Source organism: Agelaius tricolor, unplaced genomic scaffold, assembly GCF_023055355.1.
Source record: "Agelaius tricolor isolate 1412-34295 unplaced genomic scaffold, bAgeTri1.0.p SCAF_21, whole genome shotgun sequence".
Lineage (NCBI taxonomy): Eukaryota > Metazoa > Chordata > Aves > Passeriformes > Icteridae > Agelaius > Agelaius tricolor.
Window position 1 is genome coordinate 8,222,852 of NW_027269281.1, and position 11,703 is coordinate 8,234,554.

Sequence of the window (11,703 nt, forward strand, 5' to 3'; positions counted from 1 at the left end):
TATAATGATACAGATGTGCATCAGGAAACTGCTTGTGAACTCCAGACAAGGCACGGGCCACATGCCATTGGCATATGGCAGGAGAATTGCACATCCTCCACTGATATCTCTGTGCAGGCTCAGCATTGTTAATTGCTGGTACCGAGAAGGCAAATTTTGGTCTGTCATTGGGATGCAAAGGAATCATAAAAAAAACAATCCTTCAAATCCACGATGAGGACTGGCCAGTCTGCGGGAAGCATGGTAGGTGATGGCATGCCCACCTGCAATGTTCCCATGCTTTTCATCACGACATTGACCTTTCAGAGGTCTTGTAACAACCTCCATTTCCCAGATTTTTTCTTGATGCAGAAGACAGGAGTGTTCCAGGGACTGGTAGAAGTCTCCAGATGACCCTGGTCCAACTGCTCCTGCACCAGATTTCGAAAGGCGACCAATTTATCTTGAGGGAGGGGCCACTGGTTCTCCCAGACGGGTTTGTCCACCAGCCACTGTATAGGAGGCGTAGGACACTCTGCACCCTTCATTACAGTGGCCCCCATCAAAAATCCATCCTGATGCGCACCCCCCATGCAGACAGAACATCCCTCCCCCAGAGGTTAGCAAGAGCTGAAGTAACATTAGTCCAAATCAAGGCCGTCTGTCCCTCCGGGTTTGGGACCAGCACGGGCCGCTGGCTGACGTAACATTGCGCCGTTCCTCCCAATCCCGTGACAGGCGTCTCCACTGGATTCAGGGTCCACTCCGGGGGCCAGGCAGCAAGGGAGAGAACTGTGATGTCTGCACCACTGTCAAGAAGCCCGTGGAGGCAGATCTCCGATGGCGTCGCACCAGGGATGGACAGGGTACACAGCATCTCGGGGCTTCGCTTCTCGTTTCCTGAGCCCAACAAAGCTTGGCAATTAATATGAACAGTTGCCTTGCAGACATTTGCCATATGGTTTGGCCTTTCACACCGACCACACAAAAACATGGGAGTTTTGATCTTCTGTGCTTTTGCTTTCTTTCCCCATTGTTTGCTGGCCTGAGTATTCCCCTGCTGTCGCTGCCTGCCCTGAGGCACTGCCCTGACCGGCTGCACAGCAGTAGCCAAGGCAGCCATTTGTGACCTGAGGGGCCTATGTTTGCACAGGCCTCTGCCATCTGGGAGACAGTAGGATCCCCAGGAAGAGCCTCTATGATCCTCTTACAATCTTCATTGCAGTTACTTCTTGCAAGGCTTGCAGTCACAAGTCTCCTTGCCTCAGGAGGCAGTCAGCCTCTCTGCAAATTTCATGAAAGGCTAATCAGCAGCCTGCACAATGGTCGCAAACGGCTGCTTCAGAGCAGTCATTTCTAGGGTACGAACCAACGCTGCAATGCCTATTGTCTGGCACTGGTCAAGCAGGAGGGGATCGAAGCCAGCTTGCCCCTGAGGATCAACATAATTGCCTGTGCCCAACAGCACATCAGTGCCAATCACACACCTGGGATCCTGCAGACCCAGCGCAGCATTCTGCTCCGCTGCCCTGGCTGCTAACCGAGTCCATTTAGACTCAAAAACGTTGAATTCCACAGGCGGAAAAATAACGTGTGCAGTAGCATGGATGTCGTGAGGCATCAGCGTATCAGCAGCAATCACTCAAAGCAGCTGCATGACTTCCGCGGACCCCAGACCATGTTGCACAACCGTATCATGGAGTTCCTTCGCAGTCCTAAATGATATAGGTTGATGGGTATTATGAGTAACACCCCTGAGCACAGGGAAAGCCTGGGGACCCCCTGGTTAGGTTGCAGCACCTGCCAAGTCCCGTCCCATGGGCCCCACAGCGACAGAGGCAGATGCCTGACTGGGAGGCAGCTCAACACCACTCGACACCGCGCCCCCTGCAGCATTAGCAGGGCCAGAAGAGCCTCCTCCGCAATCCTGCAGACGGCTGCATGAAGGCACTCAACCATCTCCTCGACCTTAGCTTGGACTTCTCTCCCGAATCGCCCGTGTTCCTTTGGACGCACGGTCACCTGGCATGGGGGGAGTGACCACAAAGGTGACGAGGAGGGTCCACGGCCCCGGGAACCCACCGGTCTCCCGTTGGCCGCGTCAGCATTCGCGCTAAAGGTGAACACCTCAGCACCCTGTCACGCTGCAGCCCCGGCATCCGCGGGAGGCATGGGCAGCGGGGCCGAACCAGCCGGCAGCCCGGCAGTGCTGTCCGCCGCAGCACGGGCAGAGGAAACCGCAGCGGACGCAGGCGCCGACACGGCCCGCAACGAGATTTGCGCGGGGCCACCCTCCCTCCGCGTGGGGGAGAAGTGGGGCGCAGAGAGAGACGCGGCTTGTGGAGCCACGTCACTGCGGGGAGACACAAGCGAGTCCAGGACAGCCCCAATGAGCGTCCTGCCCCTGACACGAGACCCCACAGCGGGCACCACCCCAGCGGAGCGGGGCGGGCTGCCCACCCGCCTTGACGGGATCCCACGGAACACCGACCAACGCCCCGCCTCCGGCAGCTTCCACCGCCTGCGCATGCCCGGCAGGCTGTGCAGACTCAGAAATGGGGGAAGTGTCGTCCCCCCCCGAAGACGAGACCAACTCAGAAACGGACGAACCCGCTCCTGCCGCACCCAGGGGGAATTTCATGGAAACGCCGCAATTTGGACAAAGTGTTGTCACCGAATCAGACTCAGACAAAGGCGGAGGCTGATCCAGGGGCTCCCTGTCACCCCTGAGCGCCAGGAAGGCACAAAGGGAGGGCGGTTCCCCCCCGCCCCGCCTCCAATGCGCGGGGCGGGGTCGGCCGAGCTGACTCCACGGAACCCCCAGGAGCCCACAGGGCTTCGCCCACTGGCTGTTCTCTCGGAACCAGCTGGCTGGGAGCCCAATCCACCCTGGGGGAATAAACGTCACCATCCAAGACTGAGTCGCCTCCCAGCTCACCGTCCCGGGGGGGAGGGGAGGGTTCTGCTTTGCCCAAGAATTTGAATTCCCCCTCATCCACGTCCGAGATGGAAGGGTCCCCCTGGGAACTCCGAAAGCTACAAAATCCAGACCCCTGCCAGATCGCGTCAAACTTTTTCCACTGCACCAGCAGCAATCCCACATCCATACTACAATCATCAAACAGGGCTTCCATGAGACGGCCTCCCACGAGAGACCACGCCTCCCTGGAGAACGCCTCCGCAGGGTTTGAAAAAACCCCTTGCTCTTTGGCCCACAGAAATAATCTTTCAAAATCACTCCAGGAAACGGAAACCCGTTTACGCTCCAGGAGACCCTTCCAGAGGTCCAAAACCAGAAAATCCTCCATGAAACCCACAGGGGTTGCCTTAACCACAAAAGCTGCAGGCAAAGTGCCAAACGGGTCACAACCACCGCGCCAAAGTAAGAAGGGGGTGGGGGGGGTAAAACTATATGACCTCACCTACTGCTGTTCCACACACTGCAGCCACCAGATGTCACTATAGGACACAAAATAACACGCCGCGGACACCCAGCTCTCCCAAGGTAAAAAGGGAGCTTTTAATTTCTGACTCCAACATTTATAGTTTTCCAAAAGTGACAGTGGATTGGAGGGTGAAAGTGCCACCTCTCCAATGACACCGAACAGCCTAACAGTCCATTAAATTTCTCCTCCTCCATAAAAGAATGCAAAGCAATAAGACAGACCCCTATGGGAGAGGAACCTGCCAGAAGCTGACAGACTGGCGCACAGAGCGTGATCACCCCATAGAAGGACATTTAAAACGCATGTTGCTAACGTGGCAGCATGGGATAGGTCACGTAGTGAGAATCACCATATAAGGAAATACTGTGCCTTGGAAAAGTATATAAAACCAGCTCCTTTCTTTTGAATAAGCGATTCAGATTTCCTGCCAGTCTGGGTCCGTGTCACGGTCACTCACAAAAGGGAGCACCCAAAAGTGGGGAAAAGATGAACGGCCGCCTGAGCGAATCATAGACACTATGGACTAGCCACTTGGAATCTTAATAAATGAATATCAGGTGCCAGAGAACCTATTTATAAATTAGGTTACAAGCTGTCTTTGAAATAATAACCAATCAGATAGTTACAGCTCTTGACCGTCTTGCTGATCAATCCACTCAGATGAGAAATGCAATATTTCAACTTCGGATGGTATTCGATTATCTCTTAGCAGAAGAAGGAGGAGTGTGTAGAAAATTAAATGACTCAAAATGCTGTTTGCCAATAGATGGCAATGGAAAAGTGGTGAAAAAAACAACAAAGGGAATAAGAAGGTTAGCTCATGTACCGGTCCAAACGTGGAAAGGATGGGAATGGGACATGTTTTCATGGTTACCTGGTGGACTATGGGTTAAACAAATGCTTTTTTTCCTCTTATGTGCTGTAACAACTCTAATCTTTTTACCATGTATGATCCCTTGCTTAATGCAACTTATTCAACATGTGATCAAAGGGATGCAGGTAATAGCCGTGCCTACAGATCTAGAAATGGCTACAAAAGAACAAAAAATGTCACTGCAAATAATTACAAAACCAAAAAGGACCCAGGAATAGAAAGTTAAGTCAATAATGACTAAGGTTTGTAAAGACAATTATTAAGAAAATAAAACAGGAGGGATGGAAAGGAATGAGGCAGTGTCTTTACAAACAAACTGTGGGCCTGATGGTAGATAAGGCCAGATATGGAGAGGTGAAAGAAGCAATGGGGGGAACCATTAATTCCATAGGAATTCCACTAATTGACACACACTGTTACTCACTCAAGGCTGTGCTAAATCTCTGGATTTAGAGAAAAAGAACAGAGACACAAGGAAAAGAAAAAAGGGGGGGGAGTATACATTAGAAGGTGGTCTTAGGTATTAGGCATTTCAGAAAGTCTGTACCTCTCAAGTACCTCAACCAATGGGGAAAGAGGGAGGGAAATGCAGCCGGGAAATTAAGATAAAAAGGAGGCTTCATCCTCCAAAAATTTGAGAGACCCCAGGGGAAATGCCCCATTGCCTCTCCCTTTATTTGAATAAAGTTACAGGACTCCTCTGTCTCCTTTTTGGACCTAAATCTGTGGTGTTTGTGGATTAATTTTCCTGACACACTGATTTTGTAAGGTTTGTTAGGTCATTTACTCTGGCCTGGCGTGGTGTGGAGGGGGACTTGCTTTTGGAGTGGTTTCTCAAGAGTTTTTGACTTTGCTTTTCGAAGTCTGCCTCAGCTGGGCGGGGGGGGGGGGGGTGGGGGGGTGGGAGGCGGGGCATGTGTGTATATGTGCGTGTGCCATAGGCTGAGGTTGTTTATTAGTGGAGAGGAGCAAATGACCTTCCAAAAGTTTTAGTTTCTAGCACACGCGGGTTTTGACTGTTCTATTTGCTTAGGGACGCCTAGGTGTGAATGGGACAGGTTCTTTGGAGCAGCCAGGGTTGGCACGGTGCACATCAGTGTGGAAAAAGGGGGAGGGGGGCCGACCTTCTATATTGTAGTGAGCATGGGTGGTATTCCGTCTATGGAAAGAGAGGTCCTGGACCTCAGCAAGTTGAAGTGGGCCAGTTCGGAGTAGGGCCCAGCTTCTGCTGTGAGCGAGGAAGGAATTTTTTTGAGATTTTTCCAGGATTTCGTGTGGGCAAGCAACTCCTGGAGCCATGGCTAAAGTCACGGGACAGCGCTGTGAACTAGGAAGCCACGCTCTCCCTGACGAAAGCAAGGGAACAGTTGCTCTGAGAGCGGCGGCTGAGGTGGCCCCTACCGTCGCCCTGGCAACGGCCGGCCGTGAGATAGGGTGGGAAAGAACAACACCAGCACTGGGACCTTGTCCAGGGCCGCCAGATGGGCCACCACCGCGCGGCCATGGCCTGGCCCACCCACACGGTCAGTGATGGGGCTAGGAGTGCAAGACCTGCAGGGGATGACATAATGCCCATGGGCGGCGCCGCTTCTGGTGCCGTAGCTGGGGACAGAAGCAGGGGCGGGGCTGTGCCCCTCGGAACCCTTGTGGGCGGGAAACCAGCTGCTGCAATGGACGGAATGTCACGGTTTCCATAGTAACAAGTTTTGTTTTGGACAGAAACGGAAGCGGCTGCAGGCAGCAGGAAGGGGCCAGGATGGGCGGAGTGAGGTGCGCAGCTATAAGCAGAGTCCTGTTTTAATGAACACCTTAGAAGGGAAACTGAGTCAAGATACTGTAAGAATTATTAGTGCCACCGGGGTGAGTGAGATGAGACCTTTCTTCCAACCTTTGAAATATGAATTAGGAAAACACTGGGTGATTCATCACTTTGTCTATTTGCCAAATTCTCCTAAGAAGAATCTACTGAAATTTCATAAAGGGGAGAGAATAGCAGATCATTTAAGAGGGTGTACTGTATTAAATTTTAAAAACACTTTCTCCTGCATTCCTGTGAATAAGAACTGCCAAGAACTCTTTGCTGTTAAGTGGAAGAATCCTGAAAGGAGCCAGCTCACTGAGACAGTCATACCTGCGGGTTTAAAGAACATCCCAACTATATCCAGAAATCCGCTGGCAAAGGAACTGGAAAACTGGAGAAGGCAGCAGCTAAGAATTGCTGCATTCAACCAGCAGCCAAGAATTGATGCATCCAACAATTGCAACCAACTCACTGTAAGTTTGTTCTGTGAACATCGATGATAGGTATCCCATGCCATGTTACTGGAACGGGGTAATGTTATTTTGAGAACATTTGCTGTCAATCCTGGTATGTCTGTTTCTGACACTGACTGATAATACATCTGACTGCTTACAGACCATTGAAGAGGCCTATTCCAGCAGACCAGATCTGAAGGACATGGCACCAGAAGGTCTAGACTGGGAATTGTATACAGACAAAAGCAGCTTTGTGTGAGATGGCAGAGGACAGGTTATGCAGTGACAACCACAAACCAGGTAATCAAGGCAAAGGCCTTGCCATCTGATGTAGAAGGTAAAAATATGGACTAATTCTGAATATGCATTTAATGTGTGTGTCCATGGAGTCATCTGAGAGGAAAGAAGACTGCCAACTGTTCAAGGTAATGGGATGAAACATACTGAACAAATCCGTGCACTGCTACAGAGTGTTTGGGAGTTTAGAGAAGCAGCTTTTATGCATTGTAAAGCTCATCAAAACAGGGAAACAACTCCCCAATTAGAGAATCATTTTGCTGATGAAATAGTAAAAGGGGCTGTAGAAAAAGGCATCTTAACAGAAGTGCTACAGAGGGAAATTGATTTGTCAGGCTTTGCACAACATATGATCACAAACACTGAATCAAGGGGTTAAATTAGAAATGTAGCTAATAAGATGAAGGCCATAGATTTTGATTAAGAGCTTAACAAGGAGATTAATTGTTACCAGGTGGGGATAATTGAAGCAAAGACATTATATAATGTATTTGACTTAGGTATGTTCTTAGAAATAACAGGAAATATATGAAGTATTTTAAAAGGGTAGGAACCATAAATATACCTGGCTTCTAAGAATAATTGGGCCCAGGAGAAGGGGTTTGAACCATAACCAACAGGTCAAGAAGCCCTGCCAACCAGGTAAAGGTGAAGAGTTTACCACGAGGAAGACCTCTTACTTCATCTTTGGAAGCCCACTGACCCATTTCAGAGCCCACTGACCCAATTAAAGAAGAGGACTGCGCAGCTGTAATGAACATGCAGCTAGTTATAATACAAAGCGGGAGCAGGTGATGCATATGTATAGGTGTCTTGGATGTCTTTATGAATATGTAGAACTTTTGTGGATATATGGAGAAGCTACAGTTTTGGAAATTCGCACATGCTTTTGGAGGACTACCTCCCTTGTGCCCAGCGCGCTGAATAAACATGCCCCTTTTCAACTTTAATTAGTTGAAGAGTTGTCTGTCCTTGCATCATTTTGGCGACCGTGGCAGGACTTCTCTGTTCACTGCAAGACCAGGTCAGGCTGTGGATGCCTCTAGGTGCCACCAGGATACTTATTCCTGGAGACACCTCCGCTCCTTGTCTGCTCATCACAGGGACAGACAAGACTGCTGGCATTATGGACAAAGGGTATGTTTATGATTATAGAAATTAGTCTGTAAGTCGTACATACATGTGGTTGAAGGGGCAGTTGGTTAGTCAAAAGGGACACCCTGTGTGCAACAAGAACCTATAGGTTTGCTTGCAAGCACTGAAGGGTTTTGGTTGCCAGCTAGAAGGTAATTTGCCATGTCGAGGGGGCCCGCTAGCAGTTCTGGGGGTGAACTGGGCAAATCCCTGTGTACTGCTGCTATTTTTTTGTTTGTTGCTATTGTTGACTGTGTCCAGACTGTGTGGGTGTGTGTGTGTTTGATGAAATATGTGAGTTTTGATTCTCATTACTGGAAATCGTAGTTGTTACTGTTTTCGAGGGATATTGTGTATTTTTGAGACAACACTGTGATCTTGTGTCAAAAGTTATACTTGCAACTAGCTGGGTTTTTTTGGTTTTGTATTCACCATAAGGTTGGTTTAAATTGGATGGATACAAGCTCCTCAGAAGAGACAGGAAAGGAAAAAGAGGAGGAGGGGTGGCCCTTTATATTAAGCAGACTTTCGATGCCGTAGAAATTGAAACTAAGGAAGATGGAGTTGAATGTCTATGGGTAAGAATTAAGGGGAAGGCCAACAAGGCTGACACCCTACTGGGAGTCTGTTATCGTCCACCCAACCAGGAAGAAGAGGTAGATGACTTATTCTATAAGCAGCTAGGTAATGTCTCAAGATCATCAGCCCTTGCTCTTGTGGGTGATTTCAACCTACCAGACATCTGCTGGGAACTTAATACAGCAGTAAAGAGGCAGTCCAGGAAATTCTTAGAATGTATGGAGGACAACTTTCTGTTGCAGCTGGTGGGTGAACCCACCAGGGGAGGGGCTATGTTAGATCTCCTGTTTGCAAATAGAGATGGGCTGGTGGGAGATGTGGTGGTTGGAGGTCGCTTGGGGCAGAGTGATCATGAAATAATAGAGTTCTCAATATTTGGTGAAGTCAGGAGGAGCACCAGTAAGACTCTTACATTGAACTTCCGGAGGGCAGACTTTGGCCTGTTTAGGAGACTTATTCAGAGCGTCCCTTGGGAAACAGCCCTTAAAAACTAAGGAGTTCAGGAAAGGTGGGCATGCCTCAAAACAGAGATCTTGAGGGCACAGGAACAGACTGTCCCTGTGTGCCGAAAATCAGTCAACGGGGTAAACGTCCAGCCTGGCTGGGCAAGGAGGTTTTGGAGGTACTTAGGAATAAAAAGAGGATGTACCAGCGTTGGAAGGAGGGTCAAGTCTCTAAGGAAGTATTCAAAAAGGCTGCTGGAGCATGCAGAAAAAAAAAATTAGGGAGGCCAAAGCTCATTTTGAACTTAGAATGGCGACTTCTGTAAAGGATAATAAAAAATGTTTTTACAAATACCTTAATGCTAGAAGGAAGGGTAAGACCAGCCTTTGTTCTTTATTGGACAAGGGAGGGAAGTTAGCATCTGCAGATGAGGAGAAGGCAGAAGTACTTAATGCCTACTTTACCTCAGTTTTTAGTGAGAAGATGACTTGCCCTCAAGACACCTGCCCGCCTGGAATGGTTGATGGTGTCAGGGAGCAGAATGGTCCCCCCATTATCCAAGAAGAGGCAGTCAAAGAACTACTGAAATGCTTGGATGTTCATAAATCTATGGGACCAGACGGGATCCACCCCAGGGTAATGAGAGAGCTGGCAAATGAGCTTGCAAAGCCAGTCTCCATCATTTACCAACAGTCCTGGCTCACTGGTGAGGTTCCGGATGACTGGAAGCTGGCCAGTGTGATACCCATTCACAAAAAGGGTGCAAAGGAGGATCCTGGTAATTATAGACCAGTCAGCCTGACCTCAGTACCTGGCAAGATAATGGAACAGTTTATATTGAGTGCCATCACACAGAATTTACAGGATGGCCAGGGTATCAGACCCAGTCAGCATGGGTTTAGGAGGGGTAGGTCATGTTTGACCAACCTGGTCACCTTTTATGACCAGGTAACCCACCTAGTGGATGCAGGGAAGGCTGTAGATGTTGTCTATTTGGACTTCAGCAAGGCCTTTGACACTGTCTCCCACAGCATACTCCTAGACAAGCTGGCAGCCCATGGCTTGGACAGAACTCTCTTTGCTGGGTTAGGAACTGGCTGGATGGCCAGGCCCAGAGAGTGGTGGTGAATGGTGTTACATCCAGCTGGTGGCCAGTCACCAGTGGTGTCCATCAGGGGTCTGTGCTGGGGCCAGTTCTGTTTAATATTTTTATTGATGACATGGATGAGGGTTTAGTCTTTCATTAGCAAATTTGCAGATGACACTAAGCTGGGAGCGTGTGTCGATCTGTTAGAGGGTCAGAGGGCTTTGCAGAGGGACTTGGAATGGTTGGATGGATGGGCAGAATCTAATGGGATGAAGTTCAATAAGTCCAAGTGCCGAGTCCTGCACTTTGGCCACAATAACCCCCTGCAGCATTATAGGCTGGGGACGGTGTGGCTGGACAATGCTCAGGAGGAAAGGGACCTGGGCGTGCTGGTTGACAGTCGGTTGAGCATGAGCCAGCAGTGTGCCCAGGTGGCCAAGAAGGCCAATGGCATCCTGGCTAGTATCAAGAATAGTGTGGCCAGCAGGAGCAGGGAGGTCATTCTTCCCCTGTACTCAGCACTGGTGAGGCCACACCTTGAGTATTGCGTCCAGTTCTGGGCCCCTCAGTTTAGGAGGGACGTTGAGATGCTTGAGTGTGTCCAAAGGAGAGCAACGAGGCTGGTGAGGGGCTTGGAACACAAGCCATATGAAGAATGACTAAGGGAGCTGGGGTTGTTCAGCCTGGAGAAAAGGAGACTCAGAGGTGACCTTATCACTCTCTTCAACTTCCTGAAGGGTGACTGTGGTGAGCTGGGGGTCAGTCTCTTTCTCCGGGCAACAACAGACAGAACAAGAGGACACAGTCTCAAGCTGCGCCAAGGGAGATACAGGCTAGAATTAAGGAGGAAGTTTTTCACAGAAAGAGTGGTCAAATACTGGAATCATCTACCCAGGGAGGTGGTGGAGTCACCATCCCTTGATGTGTTTAAAAAAAGACTGGATGTGGCACTTGGTGCCATGATCTAGTTGAGGTGTTAGAACATGGGTTGGACTCGATCTTGAAGGTCTCTTCCAACCTAGACATTCTGTGATTCTGTGATTCTGTGAATTATTAGAGGTGGCCAGAGAGGCTTGGGCTTGAGCTGCAAGGGTTCGACTGTCCAGAGAGGCACTCCCTAGGTGGTTTGAGCTTAAACCAGACGAGTTCTTGGCTATAGGAGGAGACTGAGCTGTTATAAATCAGCAGGATGGAAAAACAGAAAGGGTGTTTTTGGGGGGAATATACTCAAGCCGAACAAACTGTTACTTAGCTTTTGATTGAGAGTTACCCGCAGTTGAGGATAATCTCAGAAATCCATGGAGGTGGGGAAGACCAGGGGTAATTCCTTGCTTTTTGTGTAATTTGATCATTTTCCACTGGGTACCTGGGTGGCACTCAGCTTGGGTTATTCTTCATTGCAAGAGGTGCAATAGAAAGTGGTATTGTATATCTTATAGGCAGAGACCCATGTGCCCCAGATGTTTCCCAGAATCAGAATTCCCATGGTATTATAATTGGGAGTGAGCACACACTGAATGTGAGATAGTGAATTTGGTCTGTGGAAAAGGTTGTCCCTAGAATTTATATATTTTTGAAAAAGATTAGGAAAAGTCCAAAACGAGTTG